The sequence below is a fragment of the Stomoxys calcitrans genome, chromosome 5 (genome assembly GCF_963082655.1).
Source record: "Stomoxys calcitrans chromosome 5, idStoCalc2.1, whole genome shotgun sequence".
NCBI classification, from domain to species: Eukaryota; Metazoa; Arthropoda; class Insecta; order Diptera; family Muscidae; genus Stomoxys; species Stomoxys calcitrans.
This window is the reverse complement of record NC_081556.1, coordinates 133,808,673-133,833,210: the sequence shown is the minus strand read 5'-3', so window position 1 is coordinate 133,833,210 and position 24,538 is coordinate 133,808,673. Positions and strand designations below refer to the sequence as shown.

At 38.5% G+C, this 24,538-nt stretch overlaps 1 protein-coding gene across 3 annotated transcripts in view; it reads left to right on the top strand.

Moving 5' to 3' along the window:
* Positions 1-24,538, top strand: part of LOC106084873 (protein windpipe) — a 165,979-nt gene that overhangs the window by 7,137 nt on the left and 134,304 nt on the right. The window lies entirely within an intron of this gene.

Here is a 24,538-nt window from a genome sequence, read left to right as displayed (position 1 = left end):
AAAAAATGCGCATTTTATGGCCCAAAACCTTAAATCAAGAGATCGGTCCATATGGCAGCTATAGCCAAATCTGGACCGATCTGGGCCAAATTGAAGAAAGATGTCGAGGGGCCTAACACAACTCACTGTCCCAAATTTCAGCAAAATCGGACAATAAATGCGCCTTTTATGGCCCCAAAACCTTAAATTGAGATATCGGTCTATATGACAGCTATATTCAAATCTAGACCTATCAGTGCCAAATTGAAGAGAAATGCCGAGGGGCCTAACACAACTCACTGTCCCAAATTTCAACACCATCGGACCATAAATGCGCCTTTTATGGGCCCAAGACCTTAAATCGAGAGATCGGTCCATATGACAGCTATATTTAAATCTGGTCCGATCTGGGCCAAATTGAAGAAAGATGTCGAAGGACCTAATACAACTCACTGTTCCAAATTTCAACGCAATCGGACAATAAATGCGCCTTTTATGGGCGCAAGACCTTAAATCGAGAGATCGGTCTATATGGCAGCTATATCCAAATCTGAAACGATCTGGACCAAATTGAAGAAGCATGTCGAAGGACCTAACACAACTCACTGTCCCAAAATTCAGCAAAATCGGATAATAAATGTGGCTTTTATAGGGCCAAGACCTTAAATCGAGAGATCAGTCTATATGACAGCTATATTCAAATCTGGACCGATCTGGGCCAAATTGAGAAAGATGCCGAAGGGCTTAAAACAACTTACTATTTCAAATTTCAGCAAAATCGGTTAATAAATGTGGCTTTCATGGGCCTAAGACCCTAAAACGGCAGATCGGTCTTAATGGCCTATATCCAAATCTGGACCGATCAGGGCCAAATTCAGGAAAGATGTCGAGGGGCCCAACACTACTCACTGTCCCAAATTTTGGCAAAATCGGACAATAAATGCACCTTTTATGGGCGCAAGACCTTAAATCGAGAGATCGGTCTATATGACAGCTATATTCAAATCTGGACCGATCTAGGCCAAATCGAAGAAGGATGTTGGAGGACCTAACACAACTCACTGTCCCAAATTTCGACGCCATCGGACAATAAATGCGCCTTTTATGGGCGCAAGATCTTAAATCGAGAGATCAGTCTATATGACAGCTATATCCAAATCTGGACCGATCTGGGCCAAATTGAAGAAGGATGTCGAGGGGCCTAACACAACTCACTGTCCCAAATTGTATCAAAATGGGACAATAAATGCGCATTTATGGGCCCAAAACCCTAAATCGGCGGATTGGTCTCTTTGACAGCTATATTCAAATCTGAACCGATATGGACCAAATTGACGAATGATGTCGAAGGGCCTTACACAACTCACTGTCCCAAATTTCAGCAAAATCGGATGATAAATGTGCCTTTTATGGCCCCAAAACCTTAAATCGAGATATCGGTCTATATGACAGCTATATTCAAATCAGGACCGATCTGGGCCAAATTGAAGAAGGATGTCGAAGGACCTAACACAACTCTCTGTCCCAAATTTCAACGCCATCGGACAATAAATGTGGCTTTTATGGCCTAAGACCCTTAAACTGCGGATCGGTCTATATGGCAGCTATATCCAAATTTGGACCGATCTGAGCCAAATTAAAGAAGGACGTCGAAGGGCCTAACACAACTCACTGTCCCAAATTTCAGCAAAATCGGAAAATAAATGTGGTTTTTATGGGCCTAAGACCCAAAATCGGCGGATCGGTCTGTATGGCAGCTATATCTCAATCTAAACCGATCTGGGCCAAATTGAAGAAGGATGTTGAAGGGAATAACACAACTCGCTGTACCAAATTTTAGCAAAATCGGATAATAAATGTGGATTTTATGGGCCTAAGACCCCAAATCGGCGGATCGGTCTATATGGGGCTATATCAAGATATAGTCCGATGTAGCCCATCTTCGAACTTAACCTGCTTATGGACAAAAAAAAAAAACAATCTGTGCAATGTTTCAGCTCCATATCTCTATTTTAAAAGACTGCAGCTTGATTTCAACAGACAGACGGACGGACATGGCTAGATGGTCTTAGATTTTTACGCTGATCAAGAATATATATTCTTTAAAGGGTCGGAAATGGATATTTCGGATATATGTGTTGCAAACGGAATGACAAACTGAAATAACCCCATCCTTCGTTAGTGGGTATAGAAAAATAGCATTAACAGTAAAAGCGTGCAAAGTTCGGCCGGGCCGAATCTTATGAACCCTCCACCATGGATCGCATACGTCTTTGAAGTTTTTGAATGTCTTTTTCAAATACATTTGAGCTATGTCAAGTTATGACTACTTTCTATGGCTGTAAGGAGTCATAGAAAAACACCACTTCCAAAATTTCTGGCAAATGGAGTAATAATTGCGCTCTCCAGTGGGTTAAAAAAGTCAAACTTGGAGATCGGTTTATATGGCAGCTATATCAGGTTATATACCGATTTAGGACATAATTGGAACAGTTGTTGGAAGTTATACCAAAACGACATATCCAAAACTTCAAACCATATTGGATAAGAATTGCGACCTCTAGAAGCTCAAGAAGTCAAGACCCAAGATTGGTTTATAGGGCAGCTGTATCCGGTTATCAATCGATTTATACCATGCTTGGCACAGTTTCTGGAAGTGATACCAAAACGACATATGCCAAATTTCAACCATATTAAATAAGAATTGCGCACTCTAGAAGCTCCAGATGGCAAGACCCAGGATCGGTTTATATGGCAGCTATATGAAGACATGGACCGTTTAGGCTCATTTACAATCCCAAATTTCAAGCACAAAGCTTTTCTCCTTCGAAAGAGAGCATGCTTTCGATAGACGGACGGACGGACGGACATGGCTAGATTGACCTAAATGTCATGACGATCAAGAATATACTTTATGGGGTCTTAGACTCATATTTCGAGGTGTTACAAACGGAATGACGAAATCAGTATACCCCCCATTCTATGGTGGAGGGTATTCAAATTAGCTTTTTGTTTGACCAAGACCATACATCAGAAAATCGATCCATGTGGTTGGCTTATCCAAATGCCCTCCCATCTGCACTATGTTTGGTACGGATATCGAGGACTCTAATGCAATTAACTGTACTAAATTTCATCTCAATTGGGTAACAAATGAGCCAAAATCTTCAATCGGGAGATCGGTCTATATGGCAGTTATATCCAAATTTAGAACGTTCTGGACCAACACTTGGCACGTATATCAGCCGGTCTGATAAATGTCGTCTCACTGTGTGTAATTTGACCTAAAAATGTCGTTTAATTCAAATTTTAAATTTCAAGTTGAGGTTCCGAACAGATTAACGACGAATGGGTAGAAAAATACCCATAAAAAGAACTGTCTTAGAAAAATTTTAGCTCGATTTAGGAAAAAGGTATCCTAATGGAATTTGGATTGCTATAAAGTGGACGAATGAAACTGATTATTAAACCAGTAAAAGGCAATTTTTCTTTTGCCCATGAACATTCCACTAAGGAACAGGGGCAAACTTCTCACATATCAATGAGTGCAGTCCGATTCAAGTTTAAGCTCAATGATAAGGGGCCTCATTTTTATAGCCGAGTCCGAACGGCATGCCGCAGAGCAACACCTCTTTGGAGAGAAGTTTTACATGGCATAGTATCTCACAAATGTTGCCAGCATTAGGAGGGGAAAACCACCGCTGAAAAAGTTTTTCTGATGTGATTCGAATCCAGGCGTTCAGCATCATAGGCGGACATGCTAATCTCTGCGCTACGGTGGCCTCCAAAACTAGTAAGGAAAGGCGGTGCCGATTGTTAAAACCCTACACCTACCCTATAAGTACAAAGTGGGAGCTATCTCTTATTCTGAACCATTTTTTATGGACTATGTCTGATGTTTTCAGATGGGTTATTGAACAATCCGTATTACATTTCGAGCAAATATGTTCAAACTGTAATAACTAGGGTTGACAAATGACAACACTATGGCAAATTACCCAAAATCTGATGAACATATGGCAGCTATATCTAAATTTGAACCCATTTGGACGAAACATTTTAGATTATGTGGTAGTTGTTGTTGTAGCAGTGTGTTATACACTGAGGTGGCAGCCCTTGCCAATGAATAACTCCATAGGGTCAATCCGGTGTGTACAACCGGCTGCCATGGGGTTGATTATGTGGTAGTCGTCGAGAAAAGCATTGTGCAAAAGTTTTGCAAGATTGATTAATAAATACGCTTGCAGTGACTCTAGAATTGAAAATCAGGCGATATACATATATGGCAGCTATATCTAAATCTGAACCGATTTCTATGAAATTCATCAGTAATATTAAAAATTAAAAGAAAATCGCTCCTGGCAAATTACGAGAGAATCGGTTAACAAATGAATATATTATTGCGATATTTCTCAAAATCGGACGAACATGTATATGGGAGCTATATCTAAATATGAACCGATTTCGAGCAAACTTCTCAGATATTGTGGTGGTCTTCGAGAAAAGCGTTGTGCGAAATTTTGGGAAGATGGGTCAATAAAGCGCATTTATTCACCCATCCCTTATTGGATTTAGCCAGATAGGTCCGTTTGTCGGTCTGTCTGTCGATGTTTCAATTGATCTTTAAATTCGTACACATGCTTCTCTTCAGAGCCTTGATATTTAACCACGAAAATATCCCATTCTACTGACCCAAAATTGTCAACTCACTTTTGTATAACGCAAACACATCTATAATGTCGGTAAAGATTTCAAAGTGCAAATAAGCCATTGTTCAAAATGCAACCGTTATATAAACCACCCTATACTTGTCATATTTAATATTTATTGTTTTCACATATAATAAAACACATTGTCAATATTCTTTCAAATATTCTATACACAAACCCATCTTCATATTGCTTGTTGCACAAAACCAACTTCCAGTTTTAAAAAATCTCATAGTCAGCACTGGCTAAAATAAAGCTATAATTTTTTTTAACCGCTTTATATATTGACACAATTTTGCTACCATCATAGCAAAATACAATTCACAAAATTTATTCAATATGATAAACTCATCATTTCTTCAAAAACAAAATGTTTAAATTAAAATTCAATTTAAATTTTGTGGGCTTTGAACTTTGTTGAAAATAATTTATTGTCATTTCTCCCCACACAATGACTAAGTAGTGATACTCGCAGCAATTCCGGTAATTCCAGTATTGACGGATTAGTAGAACGAATCTAATTCATATCTAGCCAGCCTGGCCACAAATCGATAGGACTCAATTATGGCTCATCAATATGCAAATAGTAAATAAGAATATTAATGAGATAAATAGAAAGAAGAAGGAGAAGAGGTGGAAGAAAATAAATTGAAACAAAAACGTAAGCATATATATTTAGAACACCTCATTCACCCAATGACGGCTTAGTGGTGTGAATAAAAAATAAAATGCGAAATTTTAAAAATTTAAAGTGGAGACCAGTTTTTTTTTTCGAACAAAATTTTAAAGCCTATTACATACAGCTGACTCTCAAATCACATTGACTTTTTAGGCCTACTATATTAGTCATAATAGCGAAATATGTACAAATCGACATAACTGTTTATTGTGTGAGGTATTTTTTATAGATAAACCAGAAAAGGTGAGGTTAGGTTGAAAAGAGGGTGCCATACCACTTTGGACATACACCTAAGCCAGTAATCGGCTTTTTTTGCACTCTATGAAACTATAAAGTAACCTCTAAAAACCAAATTTTTAATATTGGAATTCCGTGCTACTTACAAAATTCTTAATTGTTTTCAATACCACTCCCCCAAGTTGGTTAATGTCTGATTTTGTATCTCCACCTAAGTACCGGTATCTGTTGTACGCGAAAGCCGCACAATGACAAAGGAAATGCTCCAACGTCTCATCATCTTCCCCGGATGCCCTACCCATGTTATCACTTGCCGCAACGATTTTACATAAGTGAGCTCGTAGTCCTATGTGTCCCGTTATGATACCAATAGCTATACTGACCTCCTTCTTGCTTCCTTTCAGTAATAGCCTCGTCTTCTCACGATCTTGATCCCCCATAGGATTTTCGCCGTCCTACCGACCGCTTCGTTGTTCCACAATGTTGCATGCGCATTCGTCGCCCACTCCCTTAACTCGGACTGCGTCGACCCGAAAGGCTTGGGGTTAACCAAGTTTATTGACGGCAGTCCTCTGGCCTTCTAAGGCTACACGTCTGCCCTTTTATTTCCCCTTACTCCGTTATGACCCGGAGCCCATACGATGCTGATTTTCCCATCCTCAGAGAAGGCGTTAATCTCCTTCTTACATTGCAAGACTGTTCGCGACCTCACCGTCCAGGTTGTTATTGCCCTTATGGCAATTTTACTGTCGGTAAAGATGTTCACAATCGACGTCCTCGCGTTAGCACCACACCACTTCACGCATTCCGTGATCGCACGGATCTCCGCCTGCAGGACCGTATTATGGTCAGGCAGTCCAAAACAGATCTCAGTCCCTGGGTTTTCAATATAAACCCCCAGGCCCACTCAGTCCTCTAGCTTTGATCCATCCGTGTAACAGGATCTTCCAGATGGCAATACTAGGGTTCCGTCAATCCAAGACTGTGCCGCTGGCAGCAGTGCCTCGCACTCGACCTCAAATTGTCGTCTCAGGTATCCGGTCGGAAACCTCTTCCCTTCCTTTCAGGTTTCCTATCGTCGCCTCGATTATTCCGCGATGGTATGAGCTGCTCCCATCCTCAATCCATTCTCCCATCGCCTTAAGTCTCATAGCCGTAGTGACTGCCTCACACTTAATCTGTATGTCAATGGGTGGGATATCTAGAATAGTCTCCAGTGTCCTAGTGGGCGAGGTTCTCATCGCTTCGCCTATGCCAAAACGACATGTTCTCTGAACCTGTTGTATGGTCCTTATGTTTCACTTTTTCGCCATAACAGTCCACCAAACTACGGAGGCGTAAATAAGTATTGGTCTAATCACGCTCCTGTAGAGCCAGTGGACTATCCTCGGATTCAGACCCCATTTTGAGCCTACGGCCCTTCTACGTAGTGCCCAACATCTGTGAGCCTTCTCAGTACGCTCCTGAATGTGACAATTCCAATTCAGTTTTCTGTCCAAGATCACACCTAAGTATTTGAACTTGTCAGATATCGAAATCGTCTTATTGAGGAAACGTGGTGCGTTAAATTGGCCCACCTTCGTCTTCCTCGTGAACAGGCATATTTCAGTCTTCTCTGGGTGAACATTGAGACCTCTGGGTCTAGCCCAGTCATATGCGATATGCAAGACCCTTTCGGCCCTTCTGCATAGCTCGTTCGAATCCTTACCCCTTAGAAGTATTATAAGATCATCTGCGTAGCAGACGGGTTCAAATCCCTCCTCAGTCAGCATCCATAATAGGTCATTTATGGTGGTCACCCATAGGAGTGACGATAAAATGCCCCCCTGTGGCGTGCCCTGTGACACTTTCTCCCTTATATTTATGTCATGGGACACACAATTTATCCACCTGTTCCTTAGCATATGGTTTATCCAGTCTTTAAGGACCGGGTCCACCCGGTACTGGTCTAAGGATTGGATCAGTATGTCGCTCCACACACATTGTTAAAAGCCCCCTCGATTTCAATGCATACCGCCAGTGTGTACGTTTGGCATCGAAGGATTCTTCTATTTTATAAACAACCTCGTGCAGGGCAGTATCCATCGACCTTCCCTTGACATAGGCATGCTCTTCGTATTTGAGCAGTTCGCTGAAAAGAGAAAAGAGAGCAAAACAAATTAAGCAGCAACATTTTAGTTGTTGTTGTAGTGTGTTGTATTCTATCTTTCGTCTGCTTGATTCTATTGAGTATCCAGATCCAAAAATTCTGCGACTAAGATGGGGTGCATGCAGAGGGATCTGGGTCTGAGACGAGTGGATCTGGCTGTGCAGTTAAGCAGGTGACGTGTATCGTGTATTTATACTGCACGTTGGCATCAATTCTTGCTCTGTAGGAATCGAGGAGGCTGCATCTGCCGGATCGTAATTGAGCCAGAACTACTCTGGTTTGCCGGGGGAGGTCAATTACTTCAGGTGCAATGGGAGGCGATCGTTCTCCAAGGAACACATTCACCCTGTAGCTATTTATTGCATCTGATACCGTGTCTGCATGAATGTTGTCTAGGCCCGCTTGATAACCGCTTAAAGAGGAGGTTGACGACAGTAGTAAGGTATGCAACTCCAGGTAATTCAAGATTCTTCAGCATCAGTGTAGAGATGCCGTCGTTGCCCGACGACTTGAAAGACGTGGCGCCACAGATGACATTCGTAACTTCGCCCAAGGTAAATTGTCCATCGGCTCGGAGACCACGGATACGCCGAATGGCTCAACTCCATGCCCTGTCACCCTCGGGATGCACAATAAATTGACGGTTGAACACCTTGGTAAATCTCTTCGGGTCAGTCACGGTTACGTTGCCAAAAGTGACTGAGGTCCTGTCATCGCGTTTACCGGGATTCGAGAGTAACTGACTACTTTACTTACTTTACTTTAATTGGCTATGAGAGAATATTTGTTCCACTAGCCGAGCGTAGAATAGCGTTCCAAGCACCTCGATCTTCTGCGCTCATTCTAAAATCTCTGACATCAAGTTTCGAGGTCTCTCCCACCACTTGATCTTTCCATCGGGCTTTTGGTCTTCCCCGTTTGCGTGTACCGCCGTGTTTGCCTTCAAAAGACTTCTTTGCTGGAGCTTCTTCGCCCATTCAGACAACGTGACCTAGCATACGCAGCCGCTGTATTTTGATGCGTGTAACTATGCTGTCGTCGTCATATAGCTCATACAGCTCGTGGTTCATACGTCGCCTATATTCTCCATTAACGCAAACTGGTTCTTATATTTTACGAAGAATCTTTCTCTCAAATACTCCAAGCACTGCCTCATCTGCTTTCACAAGTACTCACTCCTCAGAACCATATAACAGCACGAGTAGTATCAGTGTCTTGTATAGTGTAAGCTTCGTCTGTCGAGAGGTGGCCTTGTTTCTAAACTGCTTGACTTACCACAGTTTCCCTAAACCGGTACCTAAGTTACATCGCTCCAAGTATTACAGCCACAAATTCCGCTAATGTTCGTTGACTACACTGTTTATCTCTAGATTCAGTTCGCTGATTCTAGGGTTAGTGCGTTCCGTACAACGAATCGTATCATGCTCTTCTGCGGATACCACTCCCTGCGCCGGGAAATTGTGCCGTACTTGGGGTATTCGACCGGCTGGTATAAAGCTAAAGACAAAATTTCAATGAAATTTTCTCTAAAGACAAAATTTCAATGAAATTTTCTCTAAAGACAAAATTTCAATGAAATTTTCTCTAAAGACAAAATTTCAATGAAATTTTCTCTAAAGACAAAATTTCAATGAAATTTTCTCTAAAGACAAAATTTCAATGAAATTTTCTCTAAAGACAAAATTTCAATGAAATTTTCTCTAAAGACAAAATTTCAATGAAATTTTCTCTAAAGACAAAATTTCAATGAAATTTTCTCTAAAGACAAAATTTCAATGAAATTTTCTCTAAAGACAAAATTTCAATGAAATTTTCTCTAAAGACAAAATTTCAATGAAATTTTCTCTAAAGACAAAATTTCAATGAAATTTTCTCTAAAGACAAAATTTCAATGAAATTTTCTCTAAAGACAAAATTTCAATGAAATTTTCTCTAAAGACAAAATTTCAATGAAATTTTCTCTAAAGACAAAATTTCAATGAAATATTCTCTAAAGACAAAATTTCAATGAAATTTTCTCTAAAGACAAAATTTCAATAAAATGAATTTTTCTCCAAAGACAAAATTTCAATGAAATTTTCTCTAAAGACAAAATTTCAATGAAATTTTCTCTAAAGACAAAATTTCAATGATATTTTCTCTAAAGACAAAATTTCTGTGAAAATAAAAATTGTATTTAATAAAAAAAAAAAAATCTTCATGAAATTTTCTCTAACGAAAGGTAAGGGGATAACCACCGCTGAAAATGTTATTGATGTTCACCATTCATAGGCGGACATACTAACCTTTGCGCCACGGTGGCCTCAAGCACCATTTTAATTCTCAAATCTCATCACAAAGGTTAGACAAATTACTGCCATCTAAAAAAAAAAAAAAAACATGATTTTTAACTTAACCAAGCGAAAATTAACAGAAAACATTTTCATATGGCACATATAATATTTAATGGCATTTATTTTCGCAATTTTTCTGACACTTTTACCTTGAATCACCTGAACGAATGAGTGAATATAGTTCGGTCTGTCAGTCAGTCTATTTATCCATTGGTCTGTCCGTCTGTTCGACTGTCAATGAATTTCCGAAAGGCATGAAGTGTGAATCATTTTCACAGTCACTTAAAAATTGTATGCAGCAGCTCAAATGCCTTGGCTGTTTTCTTTTCTGTTTTGTGTTGCTTTGATGTCTATGCTGCGTGTTGATGCAACAGGTTGTCGATAGTTGCTGTTGCTACTCTGGCTGTGATGTATTGTTGATGGCAAAAAAAAAGCCTGCCAACTTGCAATGTATAGTGTAATAAGCCACAATAATAGTGCAATAGCAACAACAATCACATAAATTTAATTACAACACTAGGTTAAGAAAGCAAAACGCAATGCTATGAACTCGCAATGGACATTAGGGTGGAAATTATAAAACATAATAATAAAAAAAAAATAGGAAATTAAAAAAAAAAAATTAAAATATAAATTTTAAAATAAAAATAAAGATTTAACAATTAAAAATAGACTAAAATGAAAAATTAAAAAATAAAAAAAAAATTGTAATATAAAAAAATAAAATAAAAATTAAAATATAAAAAAATGGAAAAAATAAAAAGAAAAATTTGCCCCAACAGGCAAAAACTAAAGTTTAATATAAAAGAGTTACGTAACTGGCTGATTATCGCCCAGCCCAAACGTCCAAAACTAGAATCAATCAGAAATTTGTACAAATATTGGCTATAGGTACGGGAAAACGCTGGATTTGGTGATATTCGTACGTTTAGGTACTAAAAAGTACCACGAAATGGCACATATTTGCCCAGCGCGAACGGGAAGTGCTAGAATTATGTTCTTAGTTTCAAATTAAAGAGCGTATAGAAAAAATAAGGTTTAGTAAAAAAATTTTGGAAATTCGTACTGTAAGTACGAAATAGTACTTTTGTACCACACATAAGGTACTATTTGGTACTTTCTTTGTAAATTGAACTAGAGCTCTAAATTTTCCAACTTACACTATGGCAACCCTAATTGGGTGACTATAAGAGTTTTTGGAAGTTTGTTCATTTTGGTACTAACAAAAGTACCAAAAAGGTACGAAAAGGGCGGACGGATAGAGGTAGAATTTTGAAATTTGGCTTAAAAGACATCTGGTGCAAAAAGAGGGGAGTGAAAAGAAAAACTTAAAATATATAACTTTTACCGGGAGAAGACGTACGTTTAGTACCGCAATTGGTACTATTTGGTACTTTCTTTATATACCGAGCTAGACGTCTGAAATTTGACATGCAGGTAGAACTAAGAAATAAATGATGGGTTACTAAATGATCTATTCAAAATTCGTAAATTTTGGTAACAAAATTGGTACTATTTGGTACTTTCTTTACAGATGGAGCTAGTGGTCTGAAATTTCACATGCAGGTACAACTAGGAAAAATATAATGGGTGACAATGAGCTTATTACATTTCTTATATTTTGATACCAAAATTGGTACTTTCTGTGTAGATGGGGCTAGATGTCTGAAATTTGGCATGAAGATAAAACTTAGATGTATACGATGGGCGACTAAGTGATTTTCTCATAATTCGAACATTTTTGTACCAATATTGATACCATTTGGTACTTTCTGTGCAGATGGAGCTAGTGGTCCGAAATGTGGCGTATTGGTACAACTAAGAAATAAATGATGGATGACCAAATTATGTATTCAAAATTCGTACATTGCTACAAAATTGGTACTAATTTCTAATTTCCGTTCAGATGGAATTTGAGGTCTAAAATTTGGCATGTAGGAACAACTTAGAAATATATTATGGGTGGCTAAATGGTCTATTCACCATACGCACATGTTGACATCAAAATGGGTACCATTTGGCACTTTCTTCATAGATGGAGTTAGGGGTCGAAATTTGGCATATTGGGGACAACTAAGAAATATATGATAGGTGACTAAATGATCAATTAACAAGTAAAAATGCGTTAAGTTAGGCCGGGCCGAACTTTGGATACCCACCACCTCGGGTATATATATTGGGTTGCCCAAAAAGTAATTGCGGAGTTTTCATATATGTAGTCGGCGTTGACAATTTTTTTCACAGCTTGTGACTCTGTAATTGCATTCTTTCTTCTGTCAGTTATCAGCTGTTACTTTTAGCTTGCTTTAGAAAAAAAGTGTAAAAAAGTATATTTGATTAAAGTTCATTCTAAGTTTTATTAAAAATGCATTTACATTCTTTTAAAAAATCCGCAATTACTTTTTGGGCAACCCATTATGTTCCGATTAGCATCACTTGCTTTATTTGCAATATTTTTTATATTTTTTTCGTAAAGATTAATGAACCAGCAAAATTATTTGCAACAAACAATTCAGAAAACGATTCAAAAATAAAATAAATAATAGTTTGTCACCTGTCAATAAAACAATGTACACAAGAGTGTAGACAAAAGTGGTGGCAATGTCACATATATAGTAGACAAAAGTGGTGACAATGTCACATACATAGTAGACTAAAGTGGTGGCAATGTCACATACATAGTAGACAAAAGTGGTGGCAATGTCACATACATAGTAGACAAAAGTGGTGACTTGGGAACACGTAACCCCGTAAAAAAAATTGTTTAAATTTTAAAAGGATCTTAAGAGAAAATTTTGTGTTTCAAGTCAAATTAAGTGATTTAAAATTTTTTTTTTAATTTAAAATGCATCTTTATGGGAATAATGGTAATTTTCACAAAAAGTTTAAACGAAATAAAAATATGAAAGTTGGAAGTTTGAATACAAATTTCTGAATTTTGGTGGACTAAAAATTTGAAAATACTTACAAACTTCTTTTATCAATCGAAAGAAGAATAAAAGAAAAAAAAAACTCACAAAATAATTTATTTTCGAAAATTGTTAAATAGGCGGAAATTTTTGTTTACACTCCATCAACTTGGATTTAACCATCATAATATGGTTTTCGATCCTCCCTAATCTAAAGTTTGTCTCAATCGACATGTATAACCACACTTGCACGTAACAAGTAGCAACGTATTATAATGTAACACTACATACACCATGCTAACCCTCCCAATGGATTAGAGAGGAAAATAGAAAATAAAAAAAATTATAAAAAAAAGAAAAATAAATCAAAACAAAACAAACTAGATAAATGGAAAATGAATGAAATGGAAATGATGGTGCAATAAATGAACTATGAAAGAAATTCAAATCATAGTTGATAACATGAATATCAAAAAAATGAAACTAATTTAATACGTGTGCATACAGCATTGTACTTGGAGCAGCTAATAAAAAAACAAAGTTTTTAAAAGTTCAAAATTAATACAAGTAAAATCATAGATTTTGCTCAAAGCTTTCACAAATTATCTCAGTTTATGTGAGGATTATTTTACATAAGCGGTCTCAACTCGGAGTAATACTTTATATGGGGGCTATATTTTTTGGGCACATATCGGGGCCAAATTTGGGATTCTAGCTCTGTCAATCTGTCAATAATTAAGGGTTTTTGAAGCTCGAAAAATAAATTTAAAAAATGGGCTTTTACGGAGGGCTAAATCTTCGAAAAACCTATAAGGATCAATATTTGCTGTGGATGTTTGGTATCATAAGCATACTAAAATAATATTGTATGTTTCAGCAATAGAAAAATTAATGAATATTTTAGCCATATATAATCCCGATCTAAAAATAAAATTGATTTAAATTTTCTACGAATTCTTCCACAGTTATAGTCACCTACCATAAAAATAGAAACTTTGATTTGTATTAAAAATTCTCTAATTTATTTATACAATTTTGATCTTTGATTTGAGATGAAAATGTGCCAAGTAATTGTAGAAACAAAGCGCTTTCCACTTTGCAAAAATTCATAATTTGATTGCGCTGAGACACAAAAATTGTGTTAAAACCATTAAGGACGGGCAAAAGTCGTGCAGTGCCGACTGTATAATATCCTACACCTATACCCTATAAGTACAATGTGGGATCTATATCCAATTCTGAAGGAATTTTGATAGACCTCCCTATCAAATTTCGAGCAATTATGTTCAAACTGTAATAACTACGGTTAAAAAATTACCCCATTATTGCAAATTACCCAAAATCTGACGAAGATATATATTGGAGCTATACCTAAATCTGAACCGATTTCAAGCAAGCTTCTCAGATAATGTGGTAGACGTCGAGGAAAGCGTTGTGCAAAATTTTAGCAAGATTGGTCAAACAATGCGCTTGCAGTGGCACTAGGAGTGAAAATCGGGCGATATATATATATGAGAGCTATATCTTAATCTGAAACGATTTTCATGAAATTCACTAGTAATTTCGAGAGTCATAAAAAAATCCTTCCTGGCAAATTTCGAGGGAATCGGTTAACAAATGACCATTTTATTGCATTATTACTCAAAATCGGACGAACATATATGTGGGAGTTATATCTAATTCTGAACCGATTTCGAGCAAATTTCTCAGATAATGTGGTAGACATCGAGGAAAGCGTTGTGCAAGAGCCAACGGAAAGCGTTGTGAAACGATTTCCATGAAATTCTCCAGTAATGTCGAAAGTCATAAGAAAATCCTTCCTGCCAAATTCCGAGGGAATCGGTTAACAAAAGATCATTTTATTGCATTATTACGGCAAATCGGACGAACATATATATGGGAGCTATATCTAAATCTGAACCGATTTCGAGCAAACTTCTCAGATACTGTGAGAGTCGTTGAGGAAAGCGTCGTACGAAGTTTTGGGAAGATTGGTCAATAAAGGCGCTTGCAGTGGCACTAGGAGTAAAAATCGGATGATATATATATATGAGAGCTATAACTAAATTTGAACCGATTTTCATTAGATTCGCCAGTAATGTCGAGAGTCATAAAAAAATCCTTCCTGCCAAATCTCGAGGGTATCGGTTAACAAATGACCATTTTATTATATTATTACTCAAAATCGGACGTACATATATATGGAAGCTATATTCAAATCTGAACCGATTTTTTCCAATTTCAATATGCTTCGTCTCTGGGCCGAAAAACATGCCTGTTCCAAATTTGAAGACCATCGGATGAAAATTGTGACCTGTACTTTGTACACAAATTAAGCCGAGCTGTTACTGCACGAATTATCAGTGCGGGGTTTGTGGGTTTGATTGCCACCAGAGGCTTTGATATGTCGTTACTTTGGTATTACTGTCAAAGTGAGCCCGACTAAAAGGCCGTTACATACAGGGTATATATGCGAGCCATTTTTACATAAAAAAAGGTAAGAGTTTCGCCCGACACTGTCTCAACTTCGTTCTTTACCTTCTTAACACATTGAGATAAGTTTATAATTAGATTTTCATACCCACCAACTTAGGATGGGGTTTTACTAATCTAGTCATTGGATATAGGTGCGTATGATTACTATCTGGTAGTAATGCCACACGCACACACGTTATACATCATACGCTACCATGGTCACTCATTTTCCATAAAAGAATACTTGCATAAAAACTATTTGCAAATCAAATAGCCAAATCATGTGTGAAACGCATTTTATGGTATCTCTTTTTCCTCTGGAACGTAGCCGTTGTTTACCACGGATTTCCGAAATATGAATATGAGCAACCCATGGCTTGTTCTGATGGCATTATTATACCCTCCACCGTAGGATGGGGAGTATACTAATTTCGTCATTCTGTTTGTAAAATCTCGAAATATGCGTCCGAGACCCCATATATTCTTGATCGTCGTGACATTTTAAGTCGAAATAGCCATGTCCGTCCGTCTGTCCGTCCGTACGTCTGTCTGTCGAAAGCACTCTAACTTTTGAAGGACTTAAGCTATCCGCTTGAAATTTTCCACAAATACTTTTTATAAGTGTAGGTCGGTTGAGATTGTAAATGGGCCAAATCGGTCCATGTTTTGATATAGCTGCCATATAAACCGATCTTGGGTCTTGACTTTTTGAGCCTCTAGAGTGCGCAATTCTCGTCCGATTTGGCTGAAATTTTGCACGTGGTGTTTCGGTATCACTTTCAACAACTAAGTACGGTTCAAATCGGTCCATGTTTTGATATAGCTGCCATATAAATCGATCTTGGGTCTCGACTTCTTGAGCCTCCAGAGGGCGCAATTCTCATCCGATTTGGCTGACATTTTGCACGTAGTGTTTTGGTATTACTTTCAACAAATGCGCTAAGTATGGTTCAAATCGGTCCATAGTTTGATACAGCTGCCATATAAACCGATCTTGGGTCTTGACTTCTTGAGCCTCTAGAGGGCTCAATTCTCATCCGTTTTGACTGAAATTTTGCACATAGTGTTTTGGTATTACTTCCAACGACTTTGTGAAGTATGACTCAAATCGGTCCATGTTTTGATACAGCTGCCATATAAACCGATCAGGGGTCTTGACTTCTTGAGCCTCTTGAGGGCTCAATTCTCATCCGATTTGACTGAAATTTTGCACATGGTGTTTTGGTATTACTTCCAACGACTGTGTGAAGTATGACTAAAATCGGTCCATGTTTTGATACAGCTGCCATATAAATCGATCAGGGGTCTTGATTTCTTGAGCCTCTTGAGGGCTCAATTCTCATCCGATTTGACTGAAATTTTGCACATAGTGTTTTGTTATTACTTTCAACAAATGCACTAAGTATGGTTCAAATTGGCACATGTTTTGATATAGCTGCCATATAAACCGATCTTGGGTCTTGACTTTTTGAGCCTCTAGATGGCGTAATTCTCGTCCGATTTGGCTAAAATTTTGCACATGGTGTTTTGGTATTACTTCCAACGACTGTGTGAAGTATGGTCCAAATCGATACATAAGCTGATATAGCTGCCTTATAAACCGATCTGGGATCTTGACTTCTTGAGCCAATGGATCACGCAATTCTTATCCGATTTAGCTGAAATTTTACATGAGGTGTTTTGTTATGACTTCCCATAGCTGTGAGAAGTATGGTCCAAATCGGTTCATAACCGGATATAGCTGCCATATAAACCTATCTCGGATCTTGACTTCTTGAACATCTAGAGGGCACAATTCTCTCACGGTTTAGAATAAATTTTGTTCATGACCTTCAACATACTTGTCTAATATAGTCTGAATCGATCTATAGCTTGATACAGCTCCCATATAAACCAATCTCCCGTTTTTGCTTCTTGAGCCCCTGCAAGGCGCAATTCTTATCCGAATGAACTGAAATATTACGCAATGACTTTTACAATGTTCAGCATTCATTTATGGTCCGAATTGGACTATAACTTGATATAAAGAGATACCGCGCATAGAACTCGACAAATGCGATCCATGGTGGAGGGTGTATAAGATTCGGCCCGGCCTAACTTGTTCTGCTTTAAAGTTTTGCTAAAATTTTGACAAATTCTGGTAGGATAGGTTTTTTTTATATTTTTTTAAACACATGTTCAGCACAAATTGGGCAATAAGTATGTGGATCAAGCTTACAACATCTTTGCGAATTGATTGAATTTTCCAAGAAGTTTCAGGGCGATTTGGGTTAAATTCGCTTAGTATTACAAACAGGAGATGAAGTTTAAATATCCCATTTAAAGACGATTTTCTCGAAATCTAGCCTATGTTATATTTTCTTCGAATAGCATGCCCTAAAATAGCTCACAATTTTCCATAGCAAACCTGTGGCCCTCACAAAAATGAAACGCCAGATTGTCTGACAGTATTCAAATGGCAAAACACACGAAAAACATAAATAAAAACAATTCTTTTTTCAGACCAAAACTGTGGAGCATAACGCAGCAATGGAAAAAGACAGACGCAGTGTCGTCTGTCTTATAGTAAACCATTAAAGTTGTAAAATAGTTTCAATCATTAAAGAAATCTCTCTCTCTCCCTCTATATCAATAAGAATTTTAAGTAGTTCGTTGACATTGTTAATGGAAGATATTTAACATGTAATAAATAGCAAACCAAATATAAATTTCTTAAAGTGTATAAAATTAGAAAGTATTTCCTCTTTTTACCATTGCCTCTTAATCAATCAATGCGATCACTTTTTCACCCTCACCCACACCGATATCGACTATAGAAAATCAAGTTCAAGATCTTTGGCTGCCAATGGGAATTTGGTACTGGCGCTAGTTTTCAGGAAACGCCTTTCGTTCCTTACATAGCCCAGAAACTAGGCAGCAACGTCAACGACAACGAGCGCACGTAACAATTGAAACAGAAGAGCAGAGAGATAGTGAAAGAAAAAATTGGATTCATTTACGTATTACGTAGGATTTGTTGGTGCCTCCTTGAATACTTGAATGAGCACAGACAATAATACCTCAATTTGGTAGTTTCAGCATTTATCATTGGCAACGAGCAAAGACGCAGCCACTGCCACAAGTGGTGGATGGCATTTCCCTGTGTTTGCGTATTATCTATTTATTCGAAATTTTCAAAGAGATGGTGGGTGAAAATAAGTATTTTTTTGTGTTTAGGGTTTATGTTTACATTATTGCAAAAAATTTAATTCTTTTTTTTGTGTGTTTGAAGAATGTCTGATTGTGTTGGCCTTTGGTTTTTGTATTCCTGGTGAATTCAGCAAACAGTGAAATTTATTTTTCTTCAACTCGACGGGTAGGCTACGAAATTTATATTTCAGATAAGTTTAGTTGAGCTGAATTGAAAAAATTTGCACCACGTGATTTATTTGACAAGTAAACAAAACAAAAATTTTATTTCTATTGCAAATTGAAGTGAGCGGTTTTTTTTTATAAATAAGAATTTAAATATAGATTTTACCACATGATGGTCAGTTTTAAGACTCTTAGGGAGAAAGTGCGTGAATTGCATTTCATAACGCCTACTAAAATTTTTAAGTGTGTTGCCCATCTCCATTGGATGGAAGGAAAATTTTAAATGGCCAGTTATATAAGACATATTTTGCGATACTGATAGCATGTACGCCAAATTCTCATATAAATGTTTATCCTTTGTATGTACTGGCCTTTAAAATGAAATTTCTTATCCTGGCGAAACAGGATTTGGCTACAACAAGTAAAAACTAGCTAAGTTCGTCCGTTTCATATCTCTGGAAGCCTTCGTCGATAAAAAATTTACCGTAGAAAGCTAATCGGGATATCGATTTATATGGCAGCTATATCAGTTAATAGACCACCTTGCACCATACTTACCACAGATGTTGGAAGCCATAACAGAAAACTTCATCTAAAGTCGATTAACAATTGCGGCCTCCGGTTGATCATGAGCTCAAATCGGGAAATTGGTTTATATGGCAACTATAACAGTTTATACACCGATTTGGATCGCACTTGGCACGGCTGTTGGAAGTCGTAACAGAATAGAATTGACAGTCATAAAAAAAAACACTACGTGCAAATCGGATAACAATTGTGGCTTCCAGGGCCCAAGTTTATCGATGGCAGTTCACTGTCAAATCGTTTGCCATCGGATAACAATTGTGACGTCCGGGGCCCAAGTTTATCGATGGCAGTTCTCTGGCCTTCACTACCAAATCGTTTGCCATTTCATTTCCCCTCTCTCCGTTATGGCCCTGCACCCAAACGATGCGGATTGTGCCATCCTCAGAGAAGGCGTTTATCTCCTTCTCACACTGCAAGACTGTTCGTGACCTTAACGTCCTGGTTGTTATTGCCCTAATGGCAATTTTAGTGTCCCTAAGGATGTTCACTCTCGACTTAATCGCGTTAGCTCCACACCACCTCACGCATTCCGTGATCACCCGGATCTCCGTCTGTAGAACCGTATTATGGTTAGGCAGTCTAAAACAGATCTCAGTTCCTGGGTTCTCAATGTAGACCCCATGCCCACTCTGTCCCCTAGCTGTGATAGATACGTATAACATGATTTTCTAGACGGCATTTATTTAGGGAGGACTTAATTATTAATCGATATGGGAGCTATATAAGGTTATAGAACAATTTGGACCATGCTAATCACCGGTATAAGAAGTCACGAAAAAATATCGTCTGAACCTATTCGAAATATCCATTTCCAAACACATAGAGCTACAAACAAAAACAAGCATATAGAGCAGCAACTTTGCACAGATTCTTTTTTTGTCCCCAGGCAGGTTAAATTCGAAGATGGGCTATATCGGGCCATATTTTACCCTCCACCCATTCCTCCAGAGGCTCAAGAAGTCAAGATCCGAGATCGGTTTGTATAGGAGCTAAATCAGGTTATGAACCGATTTGGTCCATACTTGGCAGCGTTGCTGGAAGTCATGCCAAAACACTTGGTGCAAAATTTTAGCCAAATCGGATGAGAACTGCGCCCTCTATAGGCTCAAGAAGTCAAGATCCGATATAGGTTAAAATGGCAGCTATACCGAAATATGAACTGATTTGGTCCATTAACAATCCCAATCGACCTGCACTTATAAGAAGTATTTATGTAATATTTCAAGCACCTAGCGTAACTGTTTCGAAAGTTTGCGTGCTTTCGACAGACAGACGAAAGGACGGACGGACGGACATGGCTAGATCGACTTAAAATGTCATGGCGATCAAGAATATATATTTTATGAGGTCTTTAGAGGTGTTACAAACAGAATGACGAAATAAGTATGCGCCCATCCTATGGTTGGAGGTAAAAAAATTAGGTCCCTTGACATGTGGAAAATTTGCCCCAACTTGACGTTTTTGTCCATTGCGATACCTCAAGAAGTCAATATCCGAGATCGATTCGTATCGCAGCTATATCAGGTTATGAACCGATTTGGACCATACTTGGCAGTGTTGCTGGAAGTCATACCAAAACATTTGGTGCAAAATTTCAGTAGAATCGGATGAGAACTGCGCCCTCTAGAGGATCAAGAAGTCAAGATCTGATATAAATTTATATGGCAGATATAGCGAAATATGGACCGATTTTGTCCATTTCCAATCCCAACCGACCTGCACTAATTAGAAGTATTTATGCAAAATTTCAAGACCCTAGCTTAACTGTTTCGAAAATTAGTGGACTTACATGGCTAGATCGACTTCAAATGTCATGACGATCAAGAATATATAATTTATAAGGTCTTAGACCTATATTTCGAGGTGTTACAAACGGAATGACGAAATTAGTATGCCTCCATCCTAAGGTGGGGAGTAAAACATTAGAGGCCCTTGACATGTGGAAATTTTGCCCCACTCAGACGTTTTCGTCCATTGTGATACCACAGGAACGGGAGAAGGTTTAGGTTAGGTTTAAGTAGCAGTATGCCGTCAGACTCACTTAGACGTTTTCGTCCGTTGTGATACCACAGGAACAGGAGAGGGAGGATGCCCCATAGTTCCTATCGTTGGACAATCCATATCGCTTTGAAAAGCCCAACCCATTCTAAGGTGGAGATTATAAAAAGGAGGTCGCTTTATATGTGAAAAGTTTGGCCCATTTACGAGTTTTCGTTTAGGCTACGTTTAAGTGGCAGTCTGCTATCGGACTCTCTATGACGTTTTCGTTGGTTGTGATACCACAGGCGAAGGAGGATGCCATTTAGTTCCTACCGTTGATCCATCCAGATCGCTTTAAAAAGTCCAAAAACTTGGGAATGTTCACATCAGCCAATTCAGACAAGTTCTCAAAGAAAAGGAAATCGAAATTGGAACTTTTCCTACCTGCCAGTGTTGGAAGCCGTAAGGTCATCGCCTCTTCCTTGATGACCTTACGGCTTCAGTAGAAATCGTTATTTGGAACCTTCAGTCTGTCAACATATTTTCGGTTCAGACAGTGGCCAATCATGACGGACACAATGACCAAGACGTCTGTTCTAGTCAGCGACAGCAAAGCAGTAGAACTTTTCAGGTCTGTATTGGGTCACCGTAGCGCAAAGATTGGAATGTCGGTCCTTGACGCTGAACGCCTGGGTTCGAATCCTGGCGAGAACAGAGAAACTTTTTCAGCAATGGCGACATTTGTGAGGTACTTTGCCATGTCAAAATTTCTCCCCAAACAGGTGTCGCTCCGCGGCACGCCTTTCCTATAAAAAGGAAGCCCCTTATCATTGGGCTTAAACTGGAATCCGACAACAATCATTGTTATTTTAGAAGTTTGCCCCTGTTTCTTATCGAATATTCATGGGCAAATTTGCAAAAAATTGGACCACATAATGTTGGAGTCTTTGTAGTGAGGTACTTTGCCATGTCAAAACTTCTCCCCAAAGAGGTGTCGCTCTGTGGCAAGCCGATCGGACTCGGCTATTAAAAGTAGGCCCCTTATTATTGGGCTTAAACTTGAATCCGACAGCACTCATTGTTATTTGAGAAGTTTGCCAAGACGTCTGTTCTAGTCAGCGACAGCAAAGCAGTAGAACTTTTCAGGTCTGTATTGGGTCACCGTAGCGCAAAGATTGGAATGTCGGTCCTTGACGCTGAACGCCTGGGTTCGAATCCTGGCGAGAACAGAGAAACTTTTTCAGCAATGGCGACATTTGTGAGGTACTTTGCCATGTCAAAACTTCTCCCCAAAGAGTTGTCGCTCTGCGGCACGCCTTTTGGACTTGGCTATTAAAAGGAGGCCACTTAAACTTGAATCGGACAGTACTCATTGATATGTGAGAACTTTGCCCCTGTTTCTCATGGACACGTAATGTTGGAGTGTTTGGAATGAGGTACTTGCCATGTCAAAATTTCTCCGCGAAGAGGTATCGCTCTGCGGCACGCCTTTTGGTCTCGGCTGTTAAAAGGAGGCTACTTATCATTGGGCTTAAACTTGAATCGGACAGCTCTCATTGATATGTGAGAAGTTTTCCCCTGTTTCTTATGTGAGAAGTTTGCCCCTGTTTCTTATGTTCATAGGCAAACTTGCAAATATTGGGCCACATAATTTTGGAGTGTTCACAACCAGCACTTTGTGACCATATGTTATTCGTTGCACTTCCGGCGTGATACTAAAGACTAACCTTAGGCATACTCTCAGATTTCAATTCCCTTGGAATGTCTAAGGTAGTTTCGAGTCTTGCAAGTACATCCGCTCTACAATTCCCTAGGATATTTCTGTGGGTCGGTACCAGGTAAATTTTGAAATGTTCAGCCATTTTGTTGAGAGATCTACGACAGTCGAGGGTGGTTTTTGAATTCAGAAATATTCTTCTCAGAGATTTAATAGCTGCCTGCCTGTCTGAGAAGATATTTTGTTAGAAGTCATTATGACATTGTATCTATAGCACATTCTACCCGGCACCGGATGGCTATGAGCACCACACGGGTTGGAACTTTGAGCTCCCATTTGTGTAGCGTTCATTGTCATAAAGTGTAACTCAGCTGGAAGCTACCGGGTGCATTCACAGCTTGCTTAATGTTGGATGCTTCGTACACAGAGTAGCTCCAATTGCAGTCACAGACAATCAGCGATATCGAGTTTAGAGTCCCAGTGAGAAGTCGGGCGGCAACGGCTCTGAGTGCTTATGATACATGAAACGAAAAGGCGAGTTATTGGCTCCTTTATATAACAAATGGCAGTGACGTTCCTATGGCGCTCGGTCCCAAAGGCCGGAACGAGTTGACTATCCAATCTTCATGAAAATTTGCGCAATTTGCACAAAATTTTGTATGGAATACCGTTTTACGCAACTGAAAGCTACTACTAAACTTTTTAAAATCGGTTCAGATTTGCAAATCAAGGAAATTATTTATTTATTAAAGAGGTATTTCATTGCACATATGCATTTGCTCACCAGTGTTCGTGTGTATGCTCATACATTCACTTTGATATGTCACATACAACTAATCGACCTACCAACTCTGTTTAATATGATCCCATTATGACTTTAAGCGTAGTTAGAATTTCATAGCAAATAAAGAACAATGGTTCCCCATTTGTTCAAGATTTATTTATTTGATGATTAAATGCAACCAAACTCTTGACTATACAAAGTAGTTGCTGAGAGGTATGCACATCAGACAACGCCCGTGGCGCCTAAGTATGAAATTACACTCGAGGAAATAATCAAACACACAAACGCAAAGACAAAGGTGATATTCATAATGATCACGCAAATGACATAAAAAAAGCAAAGATATCAGCAATGGAAGCGTGTGCGAAGCGACATATGTCTTGGGTCTTCGTGTACATAAGATTTAGTGAGCCATAGCAACATTGAAATCTTTTCGAAACTTATGTGACTTTCTTGCCCACAGCGAATTAAATTTCAGCTATGAGCAAACACATAAAGGAAAATAGACTACTTTATAAACACTTAAGCTTTTTTAGAATTATTATGTCAATAAAATATAAAATATTGTACATGATAGATAAAAAAAAAAGAAAAGCAACAACAACAACACGAACAATGTCAACACTATATCGCTCAGAAGTGTCA